A 14,517-nucleotide genomic window follows, 5' to 3' on the forward strand; every position below is an offset into this window, starting at 1 on the left:
AGTCGGTGTGCTGCATAGAATAAATGAACACGACACTGTAAATCCACTATACTTCAGTCATAAACAGCCAAGGGAAACAAACGAATGGCTTCCCGACCCTCAGCTTTGCAAGGCTGGCTTTGGGCCAGGGCTATGAACATTCAATCCCTGGCTTTTATGGGCTTTGGCGGGGACAAGAGAAACACTCCACTCTGCCCAGGACATAAAATTCAAGGTCATCCACACGTTCTCAAATAATTCCCCACGACACTTCCCTGATTAAAAAAAGTGGTAGTCGCCAAACCCAACCAAAGCCAATGGTACGTATGAAAAAAAAAATCACTCTTCAAAAACCCCACGTGGCCACAAATTTTAATGGCCTATATTTTAATGCTTTACTACTAAAAATGTCAGGGGAAAACGTGGATGTTTAATTCACCCAGCATTACAGAAATGCCTCGAACTCTTTATAACCTTAGTCGAGAAATCGGTAGCTTGACGACACCTGCTTGAAACTGATGACTCTTGCTTGAGGTCTCGGGCTTCCGTGCCAGGGATCACCTGTGGACAGAAACGGAAAATAATTGGGGTTCCAATTGCTAACCGTGCCCCCTAAAATCTCCAACTGAGCTTTGATAGAGCGTTAAAGGAATGCATGACTCCCCTGGGGGCCATCATGACAAAGTACCGCAGACTCAGCGTCTCAAACCATAAACGTTCATGGCCCCAAGTCACGGAGGCTATAACGTGAGACCCAGGTGTGGGCAGGGCTGGCTCCTCCCGAGGCCTCTCTGCTGGGCGTGTGGACGGCCGTCTCCTCCCCGTGTGCTCACGAGCTCGCCCCTGGGTGTGTGTTTCTGGGTCCTCATCCCCTCTTGACATGAGGACCCCAGTTCTTTGGGTCAGGACCCACCCTAGTGACCTCATTTCAGCTTCATCCCCGTCTTCAAAGACCCTCATCTCCAAATGCAGTCACATCCTTAGGTCCCTGGGGAGCGGGGTGGGGTCAAAGAATTCCCCAGGACGGTTCCCTGATTGAAAAAGCGGAAGTCGGCAAGCCCAACAGAGACCAACAGTGCCTTGACATGAATTTGGTGGGGGTGGGAGGGTTACTATTTAGTCCCAGAAGCCGCACAATGGCAGCACGTCACTTCACAAAACTACAAAATATTCAGAGCTGTTTCTGCCCCTTACATGGTCCCCTGACGGGGCTTCCCTGCTGGCTCAGATGGTAAAGAACCTGCCTACAATACAGGAGACGTGGGTTCGATCCCTGGGTCAGGAAGATCCCCTGGAGGAGGGCATGGCAACCCCCTCCACTATCCTGGCCTGGAGAATCCCATGGACAGAGGAGCCTGGCGGGGCTGCAGTCCACGGGGTCACAGAGAGTCAGACACGACTGAGCCTGTGGTCCTTGATGACATTCTCTGCCCGTCTCTTTTCTGATATCCAGCATCTTCAGAAGGAATTGAGCAAGACCCTGAGCGTCAGTTTTCAATGACAGCACTGCCTGGGATATTTGCGACGTCAGAGATGGTTCCTGCACCCTTTTAAAAGGGAGACACCCGCCTCCCCGGGCATGTCTGAAATGATCACAGCCAGCATCTCTGCAGATAACCCATCAGAGCTGCAGACACCCAGGAAAGCACGGCAGAAACCGGGGACTCCGATAGGTTCACACTGTTATGAACAAATATTGAATTTCTCCGCCAGTAGGCTCCATGCATCAGCTCAGCACACGTAGTTCTCCCGAAAACGTAACTGACATAGCACAAACCTGTGCAGTGTGAGTCGCTCAGTCGTGTCCAACTCTCTGTGAACCCGTGGACTGTAGCCCACCAGGCTCCTCTGTCCATGGGATTCTCCTGGCAGGAATACTGGAGTGGGTTGCCATGCCCTCCTCCAGCAGATCTTCCCAACTCAGGGATCGAACCTGGCTCTCCCGCATTGCAGGCAGATTCTTGACCAGCTGAGTCACTAGGGAAGACTTTATTTTATATATATTATACGTTAAAGTTGGTTTTTTTAAATTCCAAATAAAATAAAAAACTATATCTGTGATGATTCCAGTATCTATGTCATCTTCAGGTAGATGTGTGTTGAGCATCTTTTCCAGACATTGAGACTTTTCTGGCTATTGCTGTAAAGATTGAATTGTAACCTGGATTTCTGGGATGTTATGCTAGTGGAACCTACTGGTGTCATTTCTGAGGACTCTGAGGAGCTCCAGTACCACGGTTCTCAGCACAGAGAAGGTGGCGTTAGTGGTAAGGAACCGACAGGCAATGAATGCAGGAGACGCCAGTGCCATCCCTGGGTCAGGAAGGTCTCCTTGAGGAGGAAATGGCAGCCCACTCCAGTCTTCTTGCCTGGAGAATCCCATGGCCAGAGGAGCCTGGTGGGCGACAGTCCATGGGGTGTCAAAGAGTCGGACACGACTGAGCATAGCAGACATTATACGAGTGAGGATCATAAGGACATCGAGCTGGCGGAGCACTTAGCCTACCCAGGATGCTTTCCTTAGAGCACCATCGTTTCTTCAGTGGGGTGGATATAGCCAAAGACACATGTAACACGTCAGCAGATTAAAAGCAAATATAGAGGAAGAAAATAGATAAAATGTCAGCACATATTTAAGAGGGAGCAGATGCAAGAACTTGAAACAATTTTTATTTATATTTGCTACAGTCCGTGGGGTCGCAGAGACTCGGACACGACTGAGCAGCGTCTCTTTCTTTCACTTTCTTTCTTTGCATTTAATATTGTGCTTTTTCACATTTTCTTTATTGGTCTGTAGGTGCTTTTCATATTATGGCATTTTATATATTGTCTTTGTCTATATTTGCATTTACAACGGTAACACTTTAGGTATTATCTTTGCCCATATCTGCACTCACTGTGCTGACACTATACACTCTCTTTATCAACATTTGCATTTAGTCTGATGCTGTCTTATGTGTTGGCTCTGTCTACATTTGCATTTAATATGGTGACATTCTATATATTTTTTCTTTTATATTCGCTTTTAATCTGGTGACAGCTTACATATTTTCTCTTATTTGTCTGTATTTCTTTTAATACTGTGGCATTATATAGTCTTTGTCTAAATTTTCATTTAATCTGGGGACATTTTGCACATTTTCTTTGCCTACATTTGCATTCATTATGGTGACACTTCATATATTGTCTTTGTCGAGATTTACATTTAATAGTATGACATTTTATATCCTGTCTATTTGTCTGTGTTTGCATTTCATATGGTGACATTTTATGTACTTTTTTCTACATTTGCTTTGAATGGGGTAATATTTTACATATTTTCTTTTTATGTCTCTATTTGCTTTCAATATTATGGCATTTTATATATTGTCTTCATTTGTCTATATTTGCAAGTCATATGGTGACATTTTACATAGCTTCTTTGTCTATATTTGCATTTAATGTGCTGACATTTTCTATATTTTCTTCCTCAATATTTGCTTTTAATATCCAGACATGTTACATATTTCTTCATCTACATTTGCTTTTAATAGGGTGACACATACTCGCCTCGTCCGTGACAATTGCATTTACTTTTATATCAACACACTACAAACGTATGTTTTAAAAATCTGTAAATAGTTCAAAACAACACGTCGCTCTCTTTTTTAATTCTTAGAGAAATGAGATTATAATCTTCCTTTCTGACCCCCCTACTCCCCTCCCCACCCCCAAAAATACTAAAAGTTCCTTCTCTGAAAGAAAATTACTCAAGCCTCTCTGGCTAGAAATGAGGAGAAAGGACTATTGTGTGAAGAATTTCCATCTGAAGCGGAATGCAGATGAAGGCATCCCTCCCTTGCAGAAGGTGGCTTCCTCCCTTTCTCTGGGAAGAAGACTTGGAATGTCCAGGGGCCTTCAAGTGCGGGTTGGGGGTGGGTGTGTTGTGTTAAGTCGCTCAGTCTTATCTCTTTGTGACCGGAGGACTGTAGCCCCCCAGGCTCCTCTGTCCCTGGGATTCCTCAGGCAAGAATACTGGAGTGAGTTGCCATTTCCTCCTCCAAGGGATCTTCCCGACCCAGGGACGGAACCCACGTCTCCTGTACTGGAGGCAGACTCTTTACCATCTGAGCCACCAGGGATGCCCAGCTAGGGATGGGTGTTTCCCATGAATCCAGGAATTGCAGTGCTGCGGTCTGCAAAGTGCAAGGTCATCCCCGAGGGTCCCGGCTCCTGCTCCAGGGCATCAGCAAACAAAATCCATCGGGCAAATTGCAGGAATCTTTCCCCAGAGGGAGGGACGGGGACTCTTGAGCTGGCCAAACAGATGGAGGAGCCCAGAGCCAGACAGGCATCAGCTTGAGGTAGGAAGACAGACGGGTTCAAGGTTGCAAATTTACAATCAGCCACCCTTCCACCTGCCTGCAATGCAGGAGACCTAACTTAGATCCCTGGGTGGGGAAGATCCCCTGGAGGAGGGCATGGCAACCCACTCCAGTATTCCTGCCTGGAGAATCCCATGGACAGAGGAGCCTGGTGGGGCTACAGTCCATGGGGTCACAAAGAGGCAGACAGGATGGAGTGAATTACAATTTCACATTTTTCCACTTGCAAGTCTTGAGATGAGAGATAGGTGGGCTGCAGCTGAGGACTTTGCAACCAACCAAAAACAGGGTGGTTAGCCAGTCTTTTTCTCTTCCCTCAAGGGAATGATCAAGGCAGGGACAAGGAAGGGGAAAAAGCCTGTCTGATAAGGGAGACACCACACCTACGCAGAAAGGCTCCTTGCAGTCAAAAGTCAGAGCATAATCCCAGACCATAATGAGTCCTGCTCCTCCCAGAAGCCTTCCCTTCAAGATATAGGTACGCTAGGGTGTGCGTGCGCCCTCCAGGGGAGGGTCCTGAGACAAATTAACCGCGGGTTGGGGGGATTGTGGGCAGGAAGAGAAGGGGACGACAGAGGATGAGATGGCTGGATGGCATCACTGACTCAGTGGACGTGAGTTTGAGCAAACTCCGGGAGATGGTGATAGACAGGGAGGCCTGGCGTGCTGCAGTCCATGGGGTCGCAGAGTCAGACACGACTGAGCCACTGAGCAACAACAATAAAGAATTTAAAGTTCCCAAAGACACGACTCTCTCTCTGAGCTCACCCTGGTGCCTTTCCGCAGGTACTTTTCTTTTCAGTAGCCTTTTGACTTTACTGTCTGCCGTGTGCCTCCCTGCCTGAGTTTGTTCTTGACTAGACAGGCAAGACGAGGGACCTGAGCCCTAACTGCGGGCCCCGGAGGCCCCTGTGGTCCGGTCTGGGAAGCAGAGACCCTACTTCCAGCAGCAAGCAGCCGCTCCCTGCTGCACACGTTGGAAAACAAGCTCAGGGAAAGGACCTCTGTGTATTCCTCACCCCTTGGCTGAGGATCCGCTGATGGTGGAGGAGAACAGAGAACCTGTGACACGGAGGAGCGGGGTATCTGTTGATGCCCTTGCAGCTCTGCGACACTGAGACGACCTTGAACGAGGAAAGATGACCATCCCCACGGTTCCCTGCATCTCCTGGTATTCCAGGCTGGAGTCCCTTCCATTAACATCAGAATTGGGATAACAACCATCAAGAATAGACAGCACGCAGATTTGCTTCTTTACTGCAATGACGGAGGCCAATCTGAGGAACCGTGGGAAAGGAGATACTCAGCGCCAAGGTGGCTGTCGGGAGACTCAGCTGATAAAGGGACACCATGTCAATGATTTTATGTTTCCCTTTTTTAACAATGGAAACATTTGACTTATAAACAAAGGCTTTTTTGTTGCGTCTGTGTCCCTGAAGGGTTTGTGATACATGAACTCAAAAGAGAGGTGGTACATATATACACTGGAATATTACGTGGCCATAAAAAAGACCAAATTTGAGTCCAATCTAGTGAAGTGGATGGGCTTCCCTGGTTCAGACGGTAAAGAATCCACCTGCAATGCGGGAGACCTGCGTTTGATCCCTGGGTCGGGAAGGTCCCCTGGAGAAGGGAAGGGCTACCCACTCCAGTATTCTGCCCTGGAGAATCTCATGGACAGAGAAGCCTGGCAGGCTACAGTCCATGGGTTCGAAAAGAGTCAGACACGACTGAAGCGACTTTCACTTTAGTGAAGCGGATGGACCGACAGCTTGTTATACATTGAAGTCAGTCAGAAAGAGAAGAACAAATATCATATATTAACACACATACATGGGAAAGATTGAGGGCAGGAGGAGAAGGGGATGACACAGGATGAGATGGTTGGATGGCATCACCAACTCAATGGACATGGGTTTGAGCAAACTCTGGGAGTTGGTGACGGACATGGAGGCCTGGCGTGCTGCAGTCCATGGGGTCGAAAAGAGTCAGACACGACTGAGTGACTGGACTGAACTGAACGAATAACGTGTGAGTCTCAATCCCAATCTCCCAATTCATTCCACCCCCTACTCCTCTTGGGGTCCGTACATTTGTCTCTACGTCTGCATCTCTACACCGGGAGCAAACCTTAATTCAAAAAGACATCCTCACTGCAAAATGTTGACAACTGCACTATTTATAACAGCCAGAACAGAGAAGCAACCTAGATGTCCATCAACAGATGAACGGATAAAGAAGATACTTATGTATGGTGGAATATTACTCGGCCATGAAAAAGAATGGAGCAATGCATTCTGCAGTGACAGGCATGGACCTAGAGACTATCTTACAAAGTAAGTCAGAAAGAGAAAAACAAATATCATGTATGAACACATATAGGTGGAATCTAGAAAAATATTACGGATGCACCTATCTGCAGAGCAGAAATAAGCAGAAATATTGCTGCTTCTGTTGCGATTTTTTTCCCGTCTGGAGTGTAGACGTCGTAGAAACATCCAGGGGATTCTTTGAGCATCTTTCATTAGAATGAAAACAGTCTATGTGGCCATTTACCTACTGACTGAAGCTATCTGGAGAACATTTAATTATGTAGCAGGAAAACCACTGGGAGCTCGTTATCTGTGGTCAGAGAAGAAAACCGTTTGGGTCATTGATACGAAACAGTGATAGCTGTCTCTTAGGGTACGTAGCTGTCACCTTCACAGAGGGGCTTTTTGCCCCTTCAAAGTAAAGACTGTTAGTCGCTGAGTCCTGTCCGACTCTCTGTGACCCCGTGGACTGTAGCCCACCGGGCTCCTCTGTCCGTGGGTATCCTACCGCTCACCCTTCTCCTGACGCCTTTGAGCAAACAAGGATCACGTATTTTAAATAAAGCATTGCTTTCCGTGACGGTTTATCTCAAGATATTGCACAGAGTTGCCTGGGCTCTACAGGAGGACTTGGATTATCCATCCTACACAGAATAGTTTCCATCCAGAAACCCCAAACTCCCAGCCCTTCCATCCGTCACCCCCTCACCTTGGCAACTGCTGTTCTGTCCTCTGTGTCTGGGACTCTGCTTCTCTTTCTCGGGTCAATTCATCTTGTGTCATATTTTGCACTTCACAGCTGAGTGACATCATCTGGCATTCATCTCTGTCTGACTTAACTCACTTCACAGGACCATCTCTAGTTGCGAAGAACCAGGTTATTCTTGCTTTAAACTTTTCATTTTGTTTTGAGGTAGAGCTGATGAACAATGTTGGGATGGTTTCAGGCGGTCAACGAAGGGACTCACCCACACATACACACGTATCCATTCTCCCCCAAACTCCCCTCTCATCCAGGCCACCACGTGACACTGAGCAGAGTTCCCTGTGCTGTCCAGCAGGTCCTTGCTGGTTCTCCATGTTAAACACAGCAGTGTGTCCATGTCCATCCCAGACTCCCTGACTATCCCTTCCCCCTACCTTTCCCACCAGCAGCCATAAACTCTCTTGAATCTGTTTCTGTTTTGTTTGTAAGCTCATTTGTATCGTTTCTTTTTAGGTTTCACATATAAGGGACGTCATAGGATAGTTCTCCTTCTCTGTCTCACTTACTTCACTGAGTACGAGACTTTCTAGGTTCATCCATGCAGCTGCAAATGGCATTATTTCATTGTTTTTAATGGCTGAGTAATATTCCATCACACACACACACACACACACACCCCACATCTTCTGTATCCATCCCTGTTGAAGGACATTTATGTTGCCGTCCAAGGCAAAGAATCAGCCTGTGACCGCAAGTCCATACACAGAAGACCCCGTTCCATCCACATACCACGAGCTGCACACAGATTTTGAAAAATGAGCCGATTGGTGGCTGCTGTTGTTCCTGTGTTTTTTTCATGCTTCTTCAAGAGCACAGAGGGTAGGGGAGTTCTGCACCCCAAACGTTCCTCCCACGCAGATCCTCAAAGAGTAGGGAGCAAGGAAGGATGAGATGGTTGGATGGCATCACTGACTCAACGGCCATGAGTTTGAGCAAACTCCGGGAGATGGTGATGGACAGGGAGGCCTGGCGTGCTGCAGTCCACGGGGTTGCAGAGAGTCAGACACGACTGAGTGAACTACAACAAGCAAGTTATCTGAGAGGTGATCCCCAGCAGCTTGTTTTTTTCCGAGAGAGGTGGGCGTCCCTGGTGGCTCACATGGTAAAGAATCTGCCTGCCAATGCAGGAGATACGGGTTCCGTTCCTGAGTCAGAAAGATCCCCCGGCCATAGGAACGCACTCCATAGCAACCCGCTCCAGTATTCTTGCCTGGAGAATCCCACGGGCAGAGGAGACTGGTGGGCTACAGTCCATGGGGTCGCAAAGAATCTGACACGACTGAGCGACTAAACGGCAGAAACTACTATACTCTGTGCTGTTTCTGTTAATATATCATGTTACTCTCAATTCCTCTGGCCTCCAGATCAAGTAACCCTTCAGATTTCAAGACACCAGCTGGGTGCCCAACCATGTAATTCAGTCCAGACATGACTGTGAAGGGACGAGCTGAAGCCACAGGGTAAGGGCTCAGCCTGACAAAACAGCGCCCACCTCAGACGCCCATGAAGAGTCCCGGGAATACGCCCACAAATGCCCCCGTGCTTCCGATCAATGGGGTAGAAACGGGAGGTTCCACAACCCCGTTTTATGGGATCCCTAACCTGCCAGAGGGGCGTACAGAACTTACACAGGCAGCGTCCTCACGGGATTTCAGAAATGGAATATTTCCTTCCGAGTCAGTAAACAAAGGCTGTCAGAGTCATCGGCGATGCGAGCCTTCACGGACGGTGAGCCGGTGAGCCCAGAGGGAGCTCAGGAAGGGAAGGGAGACCTGTCATCTAGCGGCCATCTGACCGCAGCCAGCTCCCCACAGAGAGCCCTGGGGAAGCTCAGGTGGCGAACACACGGGGTGTTGACGGCAGACACCTGGATGCGTGTGAAAGGAGTGATTCAGAGAATCCAGACTCTTGCCTCGTCCCATACACAGACAGGCACTGCGCTCCGTAACTCGGGACATCGCTTTCTTTAACTCACACTCATCTTTTGACGTTCGGACGACCTGGTCTTTGTTTGCAGAGCCTCGTTGATAACCTGTCTTATCCTCTGACTTGACTGGCTTTGACCGTGGGCTTGAAGCCCTAAAAATTCCCCCACTGAATAAAACACAGCTCTCAAATTCTCAGTTCAGTTCAGTCGCTCAGTCGTGTCCGGCTCTTTGGACCCCGTGGGCTGCAGCACGCCAGGCCTCCCTGTCCTTTGCCAAGTCCTGGAGTTCACTCAAACTCATGTCCATCAAGTCGGTGATGCCATCCAACCATCTCATCCTCTGTCGTCCCCTTCTCCTCCTGCCCTCAGTCTTTCCCAGCATCAGGGTCTTTTCCAATGAGTCAGGTCTTTGCATCAGGTGGCCAAAGTATTGGAGTTTCAGCTTCAGGCCTTCCAAGGAATATTCAGGACTGATTTCCTTTAGGATGGACCGGTTTGACCACAAGGCGAGTGGGATGTTAATTCCCCAACCAGGGATCGAACCAGCACCCCTTGCCTTGTAAGGCAGCGTCTTTTCTTAAAAGAACTTTTTTTTAAGTATTTCTTTATTTGATTGTGTCAGGACGTAGCTGCTCCACAGCACGTGGGATCTTAGTCCCCCAGCCAGGAATCGATCCCACATCCCCGGCTTTGCAAGGCAGAGTCTTAACCACTCGACCACGAGGGAGGTCCCCAATGCTTCTCTGTCTGTGGGAAGATGCAACAGAGTCTGTGCTTATCTGGGGCCGGCATCCTTTTCTCTCCCCTCCTGAATCCCTCGGGGTCACTGTTGGGGCAAGAGGGCTGGAGGCCTCAGCACCCTTTGTCGATTGATAGTTAGCAGTGAGTGGAAAGTGTCTCCTGCCAAGTCAACAAAGGACACAGCAGCTGTCGGTCAAGCTACGAACCACTTCCTTCAGGCAGGAAGGAGGGCCCTGGGGGAGCAAACAGGACGCCTGCTTTTTGTCTCTTTGCTGACAAAGGTCCGTCTGGTCAAAGCTATGGTTTTTCCACTGGTCATCTATGGATGTGAGAGTTGGACTGTAAAGAAAGCTGAGCACCAAAGGATTGATGCTTTTGAACTGTGGTGTTGGAGAAGACTCTTGAGAGTCCCTTGGACTGCAAGGAGATCCAACCAGTCCATCCTAAAGGAAATCAGTCCTCAATATTCATTAGAAGGACTGATGCTGAAGCTCCAATCATTTGGCCACCTCGTGCGAGGAACTGACTCATTGGAAAGACCCTGATGCTGGGAGAGATCAAAGGTGGGAGGAGAAGGGGACGACAGAGGATGAGACGGTTGGATGGCATCACCGACTCGATGGACGTGAGTTTAGGTAAACTCCGGGAGTTGGTGATGGACAGGGAGGCCTGGCATGCTGCAGTCACTGAGGTTTGCAGAGTCAGACACGACTTGGCAACGGAAGATCAACCATACAAAGAAAAGCTATGAATTCGTTACCTGGAGACGCCTGGTTTCTTTCATTAACAGGAATCTTTCAGTGTTCCCACTACCTGGTTTTTGTTGCAAAAACTCCTCCACAACCTGCCGCTCTCCCATCTCTTCGCAGCGGCCCCTCACAGCGATCTGACAGGCTGCCTTCTGGGCTTAATTCCTCAGTTTTCTCTGCCAAATGAAACACGATTCAACATATAAGTTGTGCATTTCCTTTTAACTGCTAAATTCTTTTTACTTTTTAAAATTTATCATTTTATAGTGGAGAATACCCCGGTGGCTCAGACGGTAAAGAATCTGCCTGCAATGAGGGAGACCTGGGTTCCACCCCTGGGTCGGGAAGATTCCCCTGGAGGAGGGCATAGCGATCAAGTCCTGTATTCTGGCCTGGAGAATCCCACGGACAGAGGAGCCTGGCAGGCTACCATCCACACAGCATGGAGTCACAAAGTCTCAGACACAATTGAGCGACTAACACTTTCTTAGGGACGATTAACAATGCTGTGACAGTTTCAGCTGGACATAAGTTGTTGCTACTTGCTCAGTTGTGTCTGACTCTTTGCGACCCCATGGACTGTAGCCCGCCAGGCTCCTCTGTCCATGGGATTCTCCAGGCAAGAACACTGGAGTGGGTTTCCAGTCCCTTCTCCAGGGGCTCTTCCAGACTCAGGAATCGAAACCAGGTCTCCTTCATTGTCCGCAGATTCTTTACCATCTGCGCCACCAGGAAAGCCTACGTTGTGCATTCTCTTAATTGTTAAGCTCATTTTTTGCGGAACCATATAGCAAGGTCAGAGGACAAAAATCTCTGGAACGGACCAAGCCCCATAGCAACTGTTGCCATGAGACTCCAGATGTAAACCAGCCAGTTCCCTGACACCGTATTAGGTAAAATACCCACCCTAGCGTCCAGCCTAGATAGCATCCTAACCACTCAGCTAATGCCATGCTGCCAGCAGGAAATGTCTCTGTCTTGAGGCTATAAAAATCGGCTGGTAGCCTGCAAAAGGGTTTGGCTCTCTCTTGAGCCAGCCCCCTGTTCTAACAGCATCTTCCACTCTAATAAAGTTAATTCTTCTTAAGCCTCATGTCTGGAAATTCTTTTCCAACCCGCACACAGATCCTGACAATTTCATTCTTTAAAAACTTTTTATTTTATACTAGAACAGAGCCGATTAACAATGGTGGGAACAGTTTCCTGTCGACATAGGTTGTGTGTTTTTTTTTTCCCGACAATATAAGTGACCTTTTCAGTCCACAGTCCTGCAGGCATGACTGATGAAATCAGTAGCCAAGGGGGGATGAAACCAGTCCAGCCTAAGGGAAATGAGTCCTGAATATTCACTGGAAGGACTGATGCTGAAGCTGAAGCTCCAATACTCTGGCCACCTGAAGCAAAGAACTGACTCATTGGCAAATACCCTGATGCTGGGAAAGATTGAAGGCAGGAGGAGAAGGGGACGACAGAGGACGGGATGGCTGGATGGCATACCCGACTCAATGGACATGGGTTTGGGTGGACTCCGGGAGCTGGTGATGGACAGGGAGGCCTGGCGTGCTGCGGTTCGTGGGGTCGCAAAGAGGCGGACACGACTGAGCGACTGAAATGGGAAACGGGCAGAGACGAAATGCACTTCTCGTTATGTCCCTGGAGTGGGGAGGGGGTCTGTAGCTCCTCTGGGGGCTTTGGGGACATGCCCAGAACTTTCCCACTTCAGGAAGAAGAAGAAGCAGAGTCCTTCGGTCTTACCCTCCTGGCTCCTCGTTTGTTCACGTGATGCTGTGATGTCCAGACTCCTGCTTGACCGCTCAGAGGACCGCAGGAAATAACAGTGTCTCAGGCAGTTTCGGGACACACGCCGGGCAGTGACTCCTCCTAACTGAGTCCCTGCCCTTTGGAAGAAAGCTCAGTCTTGTAAACGACGGCTGTGTAAAATGGAGTATCTCCGGTCACATCAATAAACACGGATGCACAGGCCAACGGCAACTTCAAAGCCTCCAAATGTGAATGTGTTTGTCCCTCCGTCGTGTCCGACTCTCTGTGACCCCGTGGACTGTAGCCCAGCAGGCTCCTCTGTCCATGGGATTCTCCAGGCAAGGATACTGGAGTGGGTTCCCATGCCCTCCCTCCAGGGGATCTTCCCCACCCAGGGACTGAAACTGGGTCTCCTGCGTTGCAGGCAGATTCTTTACCATCTGAGCCACTGAGGAAGGCGTGGACTATCGGGCATTCTTTACAATCATCTCTTGATGTTCACAATACCTGTCTTTTGTTGCAAAATTTCTGTATAACCTGGCTCTTCCCCTCGCCTCCTCTTCTCTCACGGTCAGTTGAAATACTGCCTCCCAGGCTTGGGAGTCCAAAAAATTCCCCCGCCCCTGCCTGAATAAAACCTAACTGTCAACTTTTAGGCTGTGAATAACACGCTTCTCCTCGCGGAACCACAGCAGGCACCCCCCCAGATCCCGTATCGGGCACTTCCATCACCTGGGATCTTCACCAAGGACAGTCCCCCACCCTCTGCCAAACTGTAACACATGGATGCTTGTGCGGTTCCACGAAATTCAGAGCCTCGGAGGCCCGGGGTCCTAAGAATGGAGAGCGGAGGAGGCAATTCAAGTGAATACGGCGGAACGCGGCGTGGCGAGGACAAAGAGGAGAGAGACGGGATGCGAAGGAGCGCGCTGAGAAGGCAAAACAGTTCAGGAACCCACGTCTCAGGAAGAAAAAAAAAATCAGAAAGTGGTGCAAACGGAAAACTAGCATTATTTCAGTTTTGAAGACTCCATCATTAACTCGATCAAAATTGAGAGAGCTGACCATATCATCCTGCAGTCCCACTCCTGAGCGCATAAACGGTGAAATCCAGCATCTGAAAAGATACAGGGACCCATGTGTTCACCGCAGCACAGCTTACAAGAGCCAGGACGTGGAAGCAAGCTAGACGTCCATTGGCAGATGAGGGGATGAAGAAGATGTGCTGCATATATACGGTGGAATATTATGCAGCCGTAAAAAAGAGTGAAATAATGCCATTTGAAGTCAGAGAAAGAGAAATATGACATCCCTTATATGTGGACTCTAAGAAGAAATGTTACAAATGGACTTACAAAACAGAAAGAGACTCACAGACTTAGAAAATTAACTTCTTGCCATGGGAGATGGATAGTTAGGGAGTCTGGGATGGACATGGACACACTGCTGTATTTAACACGGAGAGCCAGCAAGGACCTGCTGGACAGCACAGGGAACTCTGCTCAATACTCTGTAATAACCTTATGGTTCCCAGGGGGGCTTCAAGAATCGGGCCAAGTGCCCCCCGGGGGTGAATGCCCCCGTCCACGTGTTCTCCTCAGGGGCGCTCCCAGTATCTGCAGCCTCTTGAGAAGGGATGCACTATGCACTCCGGGATTCTTGGGCTTCCCCGGTGGCTCAGCTGGTAAAGAATCTGCGTGCAATGCAGCAGCAGTGCATGGTTACTGAGGTTTTTTTTTTTTTTTAATATTTATGTATTCGCTGCACAGGACGTGGTTGCAGCATGTGGGATCCCTTTCCATACCTAGGGATGGAACCTGCCCCGCTTCCCTGGCGGTGCAGAGTCTTAGCCACGGGACCCCCAGGGCAGTCCCGATGCTTAAAGTTTTCATTCACGATCCCAGGGTTCTGTTCAGAC

General features: G+C 48.9%; 1 protein-coding gene across 1 annotated transcript in view; it reads right to left on the bottom strand.

Annotated features, from left to right (window-relative positions):
• Nucleotides 1-334: 334 nt before the first annotated feature.
• Nucleotides 335-14,517, bottom strand: part of ASMT (acetylserotonin O-methyltransferase) — a 51,979-nt gene continuing 37,796 nt past the window's right edge. The window contains exons 5-6 of the transcript XR_011565438.1: nucleotides 7,365-11,014; nucleotides 335-540 (exon numbers count right to left, since the gene is read on the bottom strand). The gene's annotated coding sequence lies outside the window, so the exon portion shown is untranslated. The remainder of the gene's footprint in view (nucleotides 541-7,364; nucleotides 11,015-14,517) is intronic.

The sequence above is a fragment of the Bos indicus genome, chromosome X (genome assembly GCF_029378745.1).
Source record: "Bos indicus isolate NIAB-ARS_2022 breed Sahiwal x Tharparkar chromosome X, NIAB-ARS_B.indTharparkar_mat_pri_1.0, whole genome shotgun sequence".
Taxonomy (NCBI): Eukaryota; Metazoa; Chordata; class Mammalia; order Artiodactyla; family Bovidae; genus Bos; species Bos indicus.